This window comes from Euprymna scolopes, chromosome 12 (genome assembly GCF_053919585.1).
Source record: "Euprymna scolopes isolate OS-2025 chromosome 12, ASM5391958v1, whole genome shotgun sequence".
Lineage (NCBI taxonomy): Eukaryota > Metazoa > Mollusca > Cephalopoda > Sepiida > Sepiolidae > Euprymna > Euprymna scolopes.
In genome coordinates, this window is record NC_136493.1 from 74653276 (window position 1) to 74667143 (window position 13868).

A 13868-nucleotide genomic window follows, 5' to 3' on the forward strand; every position below is an offset into this window, starting at 1 on the left:
TTGTCAACATCCGATGACCGACCACTTTCCCCATCATCTTCAAGACTCTCGTCGCCGCCACGAAATTTCTTAAGCCACCATTGTGCTGTACGTTCAGTAGTGTTTCTTGAGCCAAACACTTTGTTGATATCACGAGCTGTTTCAGCTGTTTTTCGGCCTAGCTTGAATTGAAATAAGAAAATTGTGCGAATTTGCATTTTTTTCATCTTGTATTCAACATTCTGAAAAGAAGACAATTGTTTTAAAATTATTGTAATTTAAATGGTTAGATAAAGTGAAAAACGGTCTTTAAAATGGTATATAAAGTAAGGGTATTATAATGAAAACTTATTTGAAAATACATCATTTTAAATCAAAATAAAAAATTCCACAAGAATCTTCTTGGCAACCTAATAAAATTGCGGTAGAATATTTTCCACTGGAAAAGATACTAAGTAAAAAAATTATTATTGGTTTTGCAACGAGAGAGAAGAATGCTCTCATCAGCCGAGGAATAAAATGAGACTTCCTTTGGAATATCCTTTTAACCTATATATTTCTACATTGTCATCAACTTTCATACAAATATGACTTCTTTTCATAATTTGTAGTTTCCAATTTATGTGCTAACGAGCAAAATTTATATTCTGCCTGTGAATATCATCTTGCTAACTACATGGAACAAAGTCAGAGAGTTATTTTTTTTGTTTTTTGTCTTTTTTTTTACATGGGGATCACCACTTATCAAGGCCCGGAAGTCACTCGAGGATAAGGGTTATTTTGTGTACAATAATCAATGGGATAATATCGTAGTAATAGTTGGTATTGGAGATTTGATAAAGTGTCTTACTTAAGGGTGCGATTAATCAGGAATTTGTTTATGTTGGACTTGAAGATGTCCAAGTTGTAGTCATGTGGGAAACAGGCAAACGGAATAGAATTCCACTGGCGTGCACTTCTCAAAAAAAAGCTATGTTCACTGAATCTACGTTTTGATTTAGGCACAGATAAAGAGTGGGGGAAATTACTTACAGTGGTTTTAGCTAGACGAGTGTTTATCATGAAGGATTGGTGAGGGGGGACCAGAGATTGGAGTTTGGACGAGCACTTACCATGGAAGTAACGATAAAACAAAGACAGGCTCGCAACGTCTTTTCTGTGGGAGAGAGGTTGTAGGGAAGAGAAGAGAGCATCCACCACTAAGCCACGAAGTCTATTTTGTACTCTTTCAAGGCAGGATAGGCTGTTTTTTGAAGCTCCAGCCCAGATGTAGCAGCAGTACTCCATCTTTGGACGTACTTGGCTTTTATAGAGATAGAGAATTGCATCAGTAGTGAGATATCTTCTGGAGCAGTAGAAGGATCCCATCATTTTCTCAGCAGCCCGGGCAACAAACTTTATATACGTGTTTCATTTCAGATCAGGAGTAAAGGTCAAACCCAAGAGCTTGTCAAAACATGAACCCTCCCCAAGACGAGAGCCATCCATTTCAATTGATGCTAGATGAGGAACAGAGCCTTGATGATGTAAAGTTAGGAGCTTGGTTTTAGATGCATTAAAAGTAACCAGCCATCTCTTCCCCCACTGAACCACGCACTCAAGATCAGAGGAGAGGGAATCAGAGAGAGCTTTGTCATTTACGGCCTTTGATGTGTTCCCGTAGATGGTCGTGTCATCAGCATAGATGTCAATGAATGATTTAAGTATGTGTTTTGAGAGATCCTTGATGTAGATTAGGAAGAGAGTTGGGCCCAGGATGGACCCCTGGAGGACTCCAGCATTTATACTGTGGGCCTCTGATTGCTGCCATCAACCACTACTTTTATGAACCTATCAGAGAGAAATGATTTAATTATTGAGAAAATATTTCCAGTTATACCGTAGCTGGAAATCTTGTGAAGTAGGCCCTTATGCAAAACCTTATCGAAGGCCTTTGATATGTCAACAGCAATTGCCCTAGAAAGAAAGCCTTTGTTGAGAGATTCACTAATCCTATGGGATATAACTGTTAGCACATCAGCTGTAGATCTAGCAGAACGGAAACCATATTGCATGCCATTAAGAAGGTTAGTTCTGCTGAGGTGGTTGACTACTTCTTTATTTAATATGGATTCCAGTAACTTACTCATGACACACTGGTCTGGTCTTACTGGTCTGTACTGAGAGGGAGATGACTTATCACCTGAGTTTTTAAATACAGGGCATGCTGACGAGATTTTCTAGGGTATTGGAAAGCACTTCTCCTTAAGGCAACGCTTAAAAAGTTTTGTAAGTATGGGGGCAAATTCTGGTCAAAGCTTTTTCAACACTATAATTGGAATGCCGTCTGGGCCAGTTGCTTTACTGAAATCAAGGTTCTTGATTAGTTTGGCGACCCTGTGTACAAATATTTGTATGTTGGATAGTGTGTTGTCTGTTGTAGGAGGAAATACAGGGAGCTGATGCCCTTCGTCACAAAGGGTAGAGTTAGCTGGAAAGTTCTTGGCAAATAGTTTGGCCTTGTCTAATGCTGATGAGATGACCTCAGGTCCATTGATGATGGTTGGGATAGAACGCACACATCTGTTCAGGATCCTGTTTGCTATTTGTCAAAACTGGTGGGAACCAAGCCGCTGCTCAGCTACTTTGGATTTGACGGACTGAGCATATAGCTCTCTTGCATTTTTTATTACTTTTTTACAGTGGTTGCTGGCAGTCCTGAAGGCAGCTTTAGTACATCTATTACGTTGGTAGCTATGGAAAAAGTGATTTCTGTGTGCAATGGCAGCGGCACATTCTGGGAGAACCATGGCTGGCTGTTAGGTTTTTGTTGGAATTTTTTAGATGGTATGAATCGGTCTATGCCTACAATTAACCATTCAGTCAGGTCTGATACTATAGAGGATACATCCTTTTTAAACATGGAATGCAGAGGTAGATCAGATATGAATGTACAGAAGCTATCCCAGTCAGCCATAGAGTATCGATATACAGTATGGTGGAAAGGTACATCTGAAGACTTATTGTATTTCATTTTTATCTTAACTGATACAACTGTGTGATCGGAGGATCCCAGGGGAGATAGAACGGAACATGAGCATAGCTCAGGGGAAGTTGTGAGAAAAAGTTCTAGAAGGCTTGCATACTGACCGGTAGTATCGGGCACACAGGTGGGTTTGTGAACAATCTGAGTGAGATCATAGGCAATGGCAAAATCATGACAGAACCTCCCCTCGTCATCTGTCTTATTTGAGTGGGTCAGTCATTCCACATTATGGACATTGAAGTCACTGCAAATGTGAATGGTAGCCGAAGGATGAGCAGACAGGATGAGGTCAATTTTCTCAGATATACTCTTAAGGACAGTAACCCCGCTGTTGTGGGGGCGATAGAGGGCAAATATGAATGCGGTGGTGTAAGCAAGTGCAACTCGGAAGCACATATAAGGTAAATTATAGTCTTCTCTGGGGATATCTCTACCACACGGGAAGCCATCTTTAATGTAGGCGCATATTCCATGTACATGGCGATCTTGGGGGTCAGTTTTAGATGTTAAGTTAGAGTATTCTTTTATTATGAACTCATCTAGAGAAGTGGTTGGCCCTATGCCAGTTTTTCTTAGAAAGAGTAAGTCCGGTTTCGTCTCCTGTAATTGTTTTTCAACCTCTGGAAGGGTAGAACGTAGACCCCTGATGTTAGAGAAGGAGACATGGTAGTAGGGGTCTAGGTTGGAGGATGGGGTTCTAGGTTTATTCATGTTTTTTGGGGGGTGGGGGGAGATTTCATGTGGAGTTTTGGAGGTTTGTGGAACAGGTCGACAGACTTGGTTAGAGTAGGACAGAGAGGGAAAGTAAGAGAGAGAAAGAGACGAAATTTTTTTCCTTTTGTAGCACATGATAAAGTAAAGCCGTAAAAATTACCCACTAGTATGGCATCGAGAGGCCCCACCAGAAACTACTGCATGGTCCAGAATCCATTCACCAAATGGCAATACAGCAGCCCCAGTACTTTACACCTGCTGATAGGACAGCCTTCTTAGTGGTTAACCAAGGTTCGGGTCCCTGCCTATCAGGCGGGTAACACCAGCCCAGATGAAACGTTTACCTCCAGCACCCTTACTAGTGATGTGGCCACAAGGATAGACAAACAGACAGAAAAATTTCCGACATCTCAGGCTACTGTTCGCGAAGTATTACCGACCTGGAAAGCAGCTTTTTCTTCCCCCTTTGTAAGAAAAATCACTCATTGGAAATGAGGACTGAGGGACAAAAAAGGAGAAGCGAGAGTTACTGGAGCTGCCGATAACACAACCCCAGTGTATTATCTACTCTCCATTTAAAAAAAAAATAAAAATAAAAGAAAGGAAAAAAAGAAGAAAAGAATGTAAGGACTTATTAATATCTACTTAATATAAGTCCATTCCCCGTTTAGGAGAATATTTGAAAATAATCTTCCCTCACATAATTATGCGTGGGTATATATTTTTTTTTGGGGGGGGGGCTTTATCTAACCTCGATAGAGAATGATTTGAGCATTCGAGCTTTACCTTTATAAGATACAGTAATGGAACTTTCAATTTGTGAGGTCGGGTTCTTTTTTTTTTGTATCAATTTAGTTTGGAAGAACCTGTTTAAAAGCTGGTTAAGAGTAGAACAATTTGGCTTAGGTACTAAGTATAGACTGGTTAAGAAATAATGCATACTGCTGAGAAAAGGCATTTTTCAGTGTTTAGTTAATAGTTCAGATATAATTTGGAGAAAAAAAAACAAAGAAAAAAAACAACAGAAAAAAGAGCAAAAGAAAGATAAGTGCAGTTGAAATGTTCAGAAATTTATACAAACCTGGAAAAAATAAATAAATGAATAGAAAATAATGTCTGCAATACATAAGTTTTTGCGATATCAAGACAGGTGGATTTCAAAATTATAGATAGAAAATGGCATAACTTAGCTTTGAAAGAGTTTGACCGTGCGGTCTCGAGTTCATATCGAGGACGAGGGAAGAACTAGTCGTCCTAACTGGTTTATGCCGGTACTTAAGGGGAAGTGTTGGGGGGGGGTTAGGGATGGAATCTTGGATTCTGTATTTTTTTTTTTTTTTAATTCAACAATGCTTTTGTTTTATTTTGTTTTCGTTGGCTTTAACTACCTCGATAGAGAATGTTCGAGCATTTTAGCTTATATACTTATATACGTTACTCCGTTCCCAGTTTAGGAGAATATTTGAAAATAATCTTCCCTCACATAATTATTTGCAAAGAAGAAGATTAAATTAAATTGCAAATACTTTTCTGCATCTTATCAAGAACTTTCAAATTGGACAGAGATTCACCAAAAATTGGACAGATTCACCAAAAATTGGACAGAGATTCACCAAAAATTGGACAGATTCACCAAAAATTGGACAGAGATTCACCAAAAATTGGACAGAGATTCACCAAATATAACATTTGGTGAATCTCTGTCCAATTTGAAAGTTCTTGATAAGATGCAGAAAAGTATTTGCAATTTAATTTAATCTTCTTCTTTGCAAATAATTATGTGAGGGAAGATTATTTTCAAATATTCTCCTAAACTGGGAACGAAGTAACGTATATAAGTATATAAGCTAAAATGCTCGAACATTCTCTATCGAGGTAGTTAAAGCCAACGAAAACAAAATAAAACAAAAGCATTGTTGAATTAAAAATAAATAAATAAATAATACAATACTCCATACATGGTCTGATAGTAAATTTGGAGCGATAGAGAATAACCTCAGGTGTGAGAAAGTGTTTAGAACGATATAGAGAAAACCTACTTCATGAGAAGCAGAAAAAGCAATGAATCTAATATATGGACTACAGGAAAGATTTGATGAGAAAGAAATACCAAGAAGTTTCAGAGTTTAAGAGTAGAGCCATCCATGAGAATTTCAGGAAGAAAAGGGGCACGCCTACGATTGAAAGATACAAGCTGAGTCTTAACGGGATTAAACTAAACAAGTTATTTCGTATCCCATTATACTACTGAACCCATCAACTTCTATATTAGTTGCACATTTAATCTGGTCAGAGAGAAATGAGCATGTAGCAACACCAGCCTAGAGAGTGGTATTTCTCAGTATAGATGTTAATTTTATGAACAATATCCTCTGGAAGATTATTGATATGTAGAGGAAACAGACTTGAGCCTAGAATAGAATGAGCCCTGAGAATACCATCATTGATGGGAAAAGAAAATGAAGGGACATCATCCGGAGTTACTCGCAAGCTTTAATCAGAAAGAAACGGCTTAATGATGTCAAGAACTTTACCACAAATACCATAATCCTGAATTTTATGTAGAAGACCAGAATACCACACTCTGTCCAACACCTTCGAAATATAAAGTGCTATGGCTGTACCTTCTCCTGAATTATCCATAAACCGATTTGCTCAGTTACAACAGTTAAAAGATCAGCAGTTGAACGAAAACCAAAACAGCGATACTGAGCATCATTAAAGAGGTTCAGATTTTTTAGAAAATCAAAATGTTTGCCGTTGATCAATCTTGCAAAGACTTTGCTAATAACAGAGAGAAGACTAACAGTCTTATACTAAGTTGAGTCAGACCGATCAATATCATTAAATAAAGATAGGGGCAATAGAGGATCCTTTCCAACAAGAAAATGATTTTCATAAACTGTGATTGAATAATTTTGAGAGGATAAAAGAAAGTTCAGGAGCAGAATATTTGAGAATGGCAAGAAGTCTTAGGCTGGTCAAAATCAGAAAGAACCTTAGCAGCCATCTTTGGAGTAATAATAATCACTAATCAATAACAAATTACGTTTTTTCGGTTGATTTAAGATGAATCTGATGCGCTGAATCCAAAAATAAAATTGTTTTTGCTCAATCAGGTCAAGTTTTTGAATTATAGCGACATGTCGTATTTACGTTATTGTTCACATGTATGCATATGTGAAGCATTTTATAAGACGTTGGTGTGTGCGAAATGCCATGTTTTGATTGTAAATGATTATTTATTATTGTGTTCCTAAATCCTATGATAGTTCTCTCCAAAAGAAAAAGGAAATTCTACTTATTTTGGCTATTACATGTAAACAACCTGAAAAACTTAGTCATAAAAATAAATAAAATAAAAGAATTATATTTCATTACACTGATCAACAACAAATTTGTCGTCTTCGTTTACAGCTGATTTAAGATGAATTTGATGTGCTGAATCCAAAAATAAAATTGCTTTTGCTTAATCAGGTCAAATTTTTAACTAAAGCCACATGTTTTTTACATTTTTGTTCACATGTATGCATATGTGAAGCATTTTATAAGAAGTTGGTGGGGATAAAATGTCATGTTCAATAATTGTTTTAATTGGAAATGATTATTTTAATGACAAGAAATATACAGGTTCGATAGTTCTGGGTGATTATGTAAAAAGGGATTAGTTTGAAGTCGAAAACCTTCAAAATCTTCTTAAATTAATGCAGCACAGTGCTCAGCAATACACAAAGAAGAGCTGGTCTGTGTGGGAGGAATTGGTGCCTTGCAAAGAAACAAAGTTCATCAACGATCCTTTGGTGGACAGAGACAGAATACTCTTCTCACAGCTGCACATCAAGCTCGACTTAATCAAGCAGTTCATCAAGGCTCTGGAAAAAGATGGTGACTGCTTTACTTACTTGTGCCAGGCTTTTCCAGGGTTGAAAACTGGCATTTTTTGATGGTCTTCAGATCCTGCAGCTCGTCAGAGATCCAGAGTTCAAAAACTCAATGAATGAAGTGGAACTGGAAGCATGCAAGGTATTTTTTCTGGTAGTGAAGAACTTTCTTGGCAACAATAAGACCAGAAATTATGCAGAATTTGTCAACAATATGCTGATTGCTTTCACGAACCTGGACTGCAACATGAACATCAAGATGCACTATTTTCACATATGGACTGGTTTCCTAAGAACCTAAGTTCAAAGAGCAACGAACAGCGAAAGAGATTCCATCAGGACCTGAAAGAGATGGAAATCAGGTATCAGAGTCTCTATAATGCAGTCATGATGGCTGACTACGATTGGAATCTGAAGAGAGACCTCCCTGCTATTGAGCATTCCAGGAGTTTGAAGAAATGGAAGTTCACATGGGGAGCTGTGCAGCCCATCCCAGTAAGCCCTCCAGTAGTTAAACTTCTTCCTATGAAAAGGATGATCAATGGAATAGGATGTTTGATGACGTTATTATCAGGAAAGTGTGTAGGGAAGGTGACAGTCTCGGACACGTCATGAGACAGAGAATAGTTCAAACAAATCGCACTAGCTAGATCTGTGTGATTAGAGTTGGACAGCCAAACAGCATGATGAGAATTAAAGTCACAAAAAACAAAGATGGAACTTGATGGATTAAGTTCCAACAAATTATCAATACTGCTGGATATAGCATGAACAATTGAGCAGTCATTATCAAAAGGTGAACGATACAAAAATACGAAGTGAAACGGAATTTGAGTTTTTGTTTAACAGCATTTCAAGCTCTGTGAGTCATTTTCTTCTAAGAAAAGGTTTAGACACTTCTGATGTTATTATAAGAAATAGTAAGATGACTATTTCGAAGATTAGTAGAAGGCATGATAATGGAAAGCAAGAGAAAGGTAGAATCACATCAACAAGCTTGAAAAAGACCCCACCATTAGCATTCATTTCTCTGGACTCCAAACAGGCTGGATAGAAAGCGGTGTTTTATTGTAACAAAATCACTCTTCATGTCTGTTGAGCATGTCGAGCATATGTCCGTCGAGCATATGTCCGTTGAGCATATGTCCGTTGAGCATCTGTTGAGCATGTCCGTCGAGCATGTCTGTTGAGCATGTCCGTCGAGCATATGTCCATTGAGCATATGTCCGTCGAGCATATGTCCGTCGAGCATGTCCGTTGAGCATGTCCGTCGAGCATGTCCGTCGAGCATGTCTGTTGAGCATATGTCCGTCGAGCATATGTCCGTCGAGCATATGTCCGTTGAGCATATGTCCGTTGAGCATATATCCGTCGAGCATGAACTCTGTCAAGGCAGGATAAGTTTTTCTTAGCAGCTCCTATCCAAATGTGGCAACAGTACTCTACACTTGGATGTACCTGGATTTTATATAGGTAGAGAATTGCATCAGCAATGAGATATCTAATAGAGTGGTAGAAGGATCTCGGCGACTTTGGCAACAGATTTGATGGCTCCATTTAAGATCAGGAGTAAAGGTCAAGCCCAGAAACTTGTCAAAATATGGAGCCTCCTCAAGGTGAAAGTCATTCATTTCAATTGATGCCAGATGGTGATCAGAGTGTTGGTGATGTAAAGACAGAAGTTTGGTTTTATATGCATTAAAAGTAACCAACCACTTCTTTCCCCATTGTATGACATGGTCAAGATCAGAGGAAAGAGAATCAGAGAATTTGGTCGTTAACAATCTTTGATGTACTGCCATACATGGTAGTGTCATCAGCATAAATATCTACGAAGGATCTAAGGATGTGATTTGGAAGATCCTTGATGTAGATTAGGAAGAGAGTTGGGTCCAGGATTGACTGTTAAATCAGTATTGATACTGTGAGCTTCTGATTTCTGCCCATCAACTACTCTTATGAACCTATCAGACAGAAATGATTTAATAATTGAGAAGATATTTCCAGCTATACCATAACTGGAGATCTCGTCAAGTAGACCTTTATGCCATAAAAGGCCTTTGATATGTCAAGAGCAACTGCCCTAGAAAGGAAGCCTCCATCAAGAGATTTTCTTATCCTATGAGATATAACTGTAAGCACATCTGCTGTAGATCTAGCAGAATGGAAACCATATTGAATATCAGTAAGAAGTATATTTTTGCTGAGGTGGTAGACTACTTCTCTATTCAACACAGATTCCAGCAACTTACTCATGACACACAAGAGACCTATTGGTCTGTACTGAGAGGAAGATGAACGATCACCTGAATTCTTAAATACAGGGCATACTGATGAGGTTTTCCAGGGTGTTGAGAAGTAATTCCCCTTAAGATAACGCTTAAACAGCTTTGTAAGTATGGTTGAAGCTTTTTATCACTATAATAGGAATGCCGTCAGGACCAGTTGCTTTACTGGAATCAAGGTTTTTGATTAGCTTGGCAACTTCACATACACAACTATCATCAATGGACCTGAGGTAATCTCGTCAGCATCAGACAAAGCCAAACTCTTTGCCAAGAACTTTGCAACTAATTTTACTTTATGCGACCAAGGGTTGGCGGCCTTGATTTCAGTAAAGCGACTGGCTCTGACAGCATTCCTATTATAGTGCTAAAAAAGCTTCAACCAGAACTAGTTCCCATACTTACAAAGCTGTTTAAGCGTTGTCTTAAGAATTGCTTCCCAACACCCTGGAAAACCTCGTCAGTATGTCCTGTATTTAAGAATTCAGGTGAAAAATTGTTAATTGCTTTATTTTTTTCCATGCGTACCTATTTTACCCTGTTATTATTTTAATAAGAACGAATTACTATATCTTGATCTATCTTAATGAAATAAAACGAAAGTAAATATCTTTTTTGTAATAGACCAGCCATCCATCACAAATCACTTCTGTTCAAATTCTGTAGAAGTTATTAACATTTTAAAGTGCTTGACAAGTATTGCTTGTTGGGTGGAATTGAATAATACTAGTAGATCATTACATTTTCGACCGATTTTCTTTTCGTTCTGACTGTAACAAAGCTTATAATATTAATAACACCAACATCTAGTTTTTAACATTACAAAAAATGAACATGCGACAATAGTTGTAGAGGAATTAATCATTTTTATTTAAAAAAAAAAACAACAAAAAAACTGTGATTTATTATTTATATTAAAAATTAGATATTATAAGCTTTACTCAGTATTAAAATAAAAATTTAAGCCGCCACAGCCTTTTTTAGTATTTCCATCCTTATTATATTAAAAAGTTTTGTTTGAAAAAAAAATATTATTTCCTTTCGTCGCATTTTCGAGATGTTAAAGTTTGGAGTATATAAAAGAAGAAAAAAAAAAAAAAAAGAAACGTACTGGACGTATCTGCATCGCTCTTTGGGAAAGAAGAAGGAAAGGATGGCCAGCGCATTTATATACACGAAGGGCATCTTGGGAAGGCAGAGCATGATGGGAGAAGCTATTTTTTTTTTCCTGTCTTTTCCTTTTTTTTCTAGATAGGAGGATATAAAAGCCAGGACAAATTCCCTGGGCGGCAGAGAGAAAAGAGTCGTGAACATCTTCTCTTGAAAAGATTTTTGTATTGCTGACATTCGGATTGTGTGGTGTGACATTGGTGGCGAGAGGCCAGGTGTGGTCGATTGGAAAAGAAGAGAGCAGAAATGTGCTGTTGTTGAGAGAGTGACTCACTCCTTCCCGAACCCCAGAACCGAATCCTGATTATAACCCTAAAAGCTATTTCGGCCATTTAATTAGGTCTCCCTTCCCAGTGAAGGGTCTCAACATCTGAGTTGAGAGTCTCTAGTCAGCCATGTTAACCTGCTTGACTCGCCGAAATAGATCCATGTAGATGAAAAACTCTGAAAACATCAATTGGTCTGGTACAAAGGGAAGTTGTATTGCTTGACGAGGTTAGGCTTTGGGCTGAGCTCAGCCTCAAAAATTATGACTGCCGTGCTGAAGACGGTGCTGAGTAAAGACTGTACAGTGGACAAGGCCACTAGTTCGTACATTGACGACATTCTCGTGGACGAAACAGAAGTGACAGCAGAGAAAGTGAGAGGTCATGTCACGAGGTATGGGTTGACTGCAAAACCGCCAGAGTCCCTGGATGGAGGAGCAGCGTTGGAGTTGAAACTATGCCGAGACGGCAAAGGAAGCCTTGTCTTTAGATGAGGGAATACAATACCCAAAATCGGAACCGACCTGACAAAACGAGAACTCTTCTCGGTTTGTGGGAGACTGGTGAGACACTATCCAATCACTCGCTGGCTTAGGATAGTGTGCAGTTTTATTAAACGACAAACGGGCACTGATGGCTGAGAGGGGCGTGTGAAGAAGGAGGTGACGAACATGCTACAGGAAATTATCGCGAGAGTGACGAAAGAAGACCCAGTAAAGGGGGAATGGTACGTCAGCGGCAGAGACATGGGGGTGATTTCGTGTGATGCCAGCAGTTTGGCATTGGGCGTCATATGAGAGATGGGAGGTGTAACTGTGGAAGATGCGGCGTGGTTAAGGAAGAAAAACGACTATTCCCACATCAACATAGCCGAACTGGAGGCCGCTATGAAAGGAATCAATCTGGCCCTGAAGTGGGGATTGAAAACGATTGAAATCAAATCCGATTCGGCAACGGTAGTTTCATGGATCAGGTCAGCAGTGACTGGCGATAAGAGAGTTAGGACGAACGCAGGCTTGGAGCACTTGCAGATTTGATAGCGGAATTCCAGTCGAAGGTATCTGTAGTGCTGATCCCATCAGAAAAGAACAAGGCGGATTCGATGACACGGGTAAAGAAGGCCTGGCTGCAAGAGAGAAAAGAGGTTTCCTCAGTATGCTGTGCAGGAGAGGAAGTTAAAAAGTTACATGAAATGCACCACTTTGGTCGAGAACGGACGTTATTCCTGGCAAGAGAGGTTTATCCGGAAACCACTGAGAAGGAGGTCAGGGAGGTAGTGGAACACTGTCAGGAGTGCCAATCGATAGACTCTGGACCATCCAGACATGAAGCAGGAGAGTTACACATTGCAGAGGACTGGAAGCGATTGGCCATTGATGTGACCCATTATCGCCATAAGCTGTATCTGTCGATGGTCGACTGTGGACCGGGGAAGTTTGCCATATGGAGAGAGATCAGGGCAGAAGCTGCATGGGCGATCGGAGGGGTTATTGAAGAAATATTTTTGGAATGAGGGCCGGTTGAGGAACTGTTAATGGACAATGGCCCCGCTTTCTGATCAGAAGCCTTTAAAGAGGTGTGTGATAAGTGGGGAGTAAGGCAATTTTTTAGGGCAGCGTATCGGCCGAGTGGCAATGGGATAGTGGAGAGGAATCATCGCACCATCAAGACTGCTGCAGAAAAAAAAGCAACATTTCACCCATGGAGGCAGTGTTTTAGTACAACATCTCACCGAAAACCAGAAAAGATGAGACAACTGTGCCTCATAGAGCCATCTTTGCATATAAGTGGCGGCATCCGTGCAACAAAACGGTAGGAATTGAGGGTTAAGAAGCTACCATTAAAGTGGGCGAGGAGGTGTGGGTAAAGCCCCCCAATACAAAATGTACCACTCGCTGGGGGAGGGGGGGGCGTAACGGGAACGCAGTCAAAGAACAATGTGTAACCTTGCCGGTGCGCAGTGATGGCAGTGAAGAGGAGGAAGTCGATATCCACCCCAATTTGACTTAGCCCCACATTGTGGTTCTTTATAACTGGACGAGAATGTCTGTAGTGAAACTGAAAATGTCAACCCCCAAGAAGTTGGCCCCCAGAGGCCTCAACGTGAGAGGAGGAGGCCTGCTTGGATGAAGGATTATAAAGTGTTTTATTGATCTCAAAGATCAGGGGGGCGTGGGGGTATATGGTTAGAAAAGAAGAAAAAAAAAAAGAAACGTACCGGGCATATCTGCATCGCTCTTTGGGAAAGAAGAAGGAAAGGATGGCCAGCGCATTTGTATACGCGAAGGGCATCTTGGGAAGGCAGAGCATGATGGGAGAAGTTTTTTTTTTTTTTCCTGTCTCTTCCTTTTTTTTCTAGATAGGAGGATATAAAAGCCAGGACAAATTCCCTGGGCGGCAGAGAGAAAAGAGTCGTGAACATCTTCTCTTGTAAAGAATTTTGTATTGCTGACGTTCGGATTGTGCGGTGTGACATTGATGGCGAAAGGCCAGGAGTGGTCGAGAAACGTGCTGTTGTCGAGAGAGTGACTCACTTCTTCCCGAACCC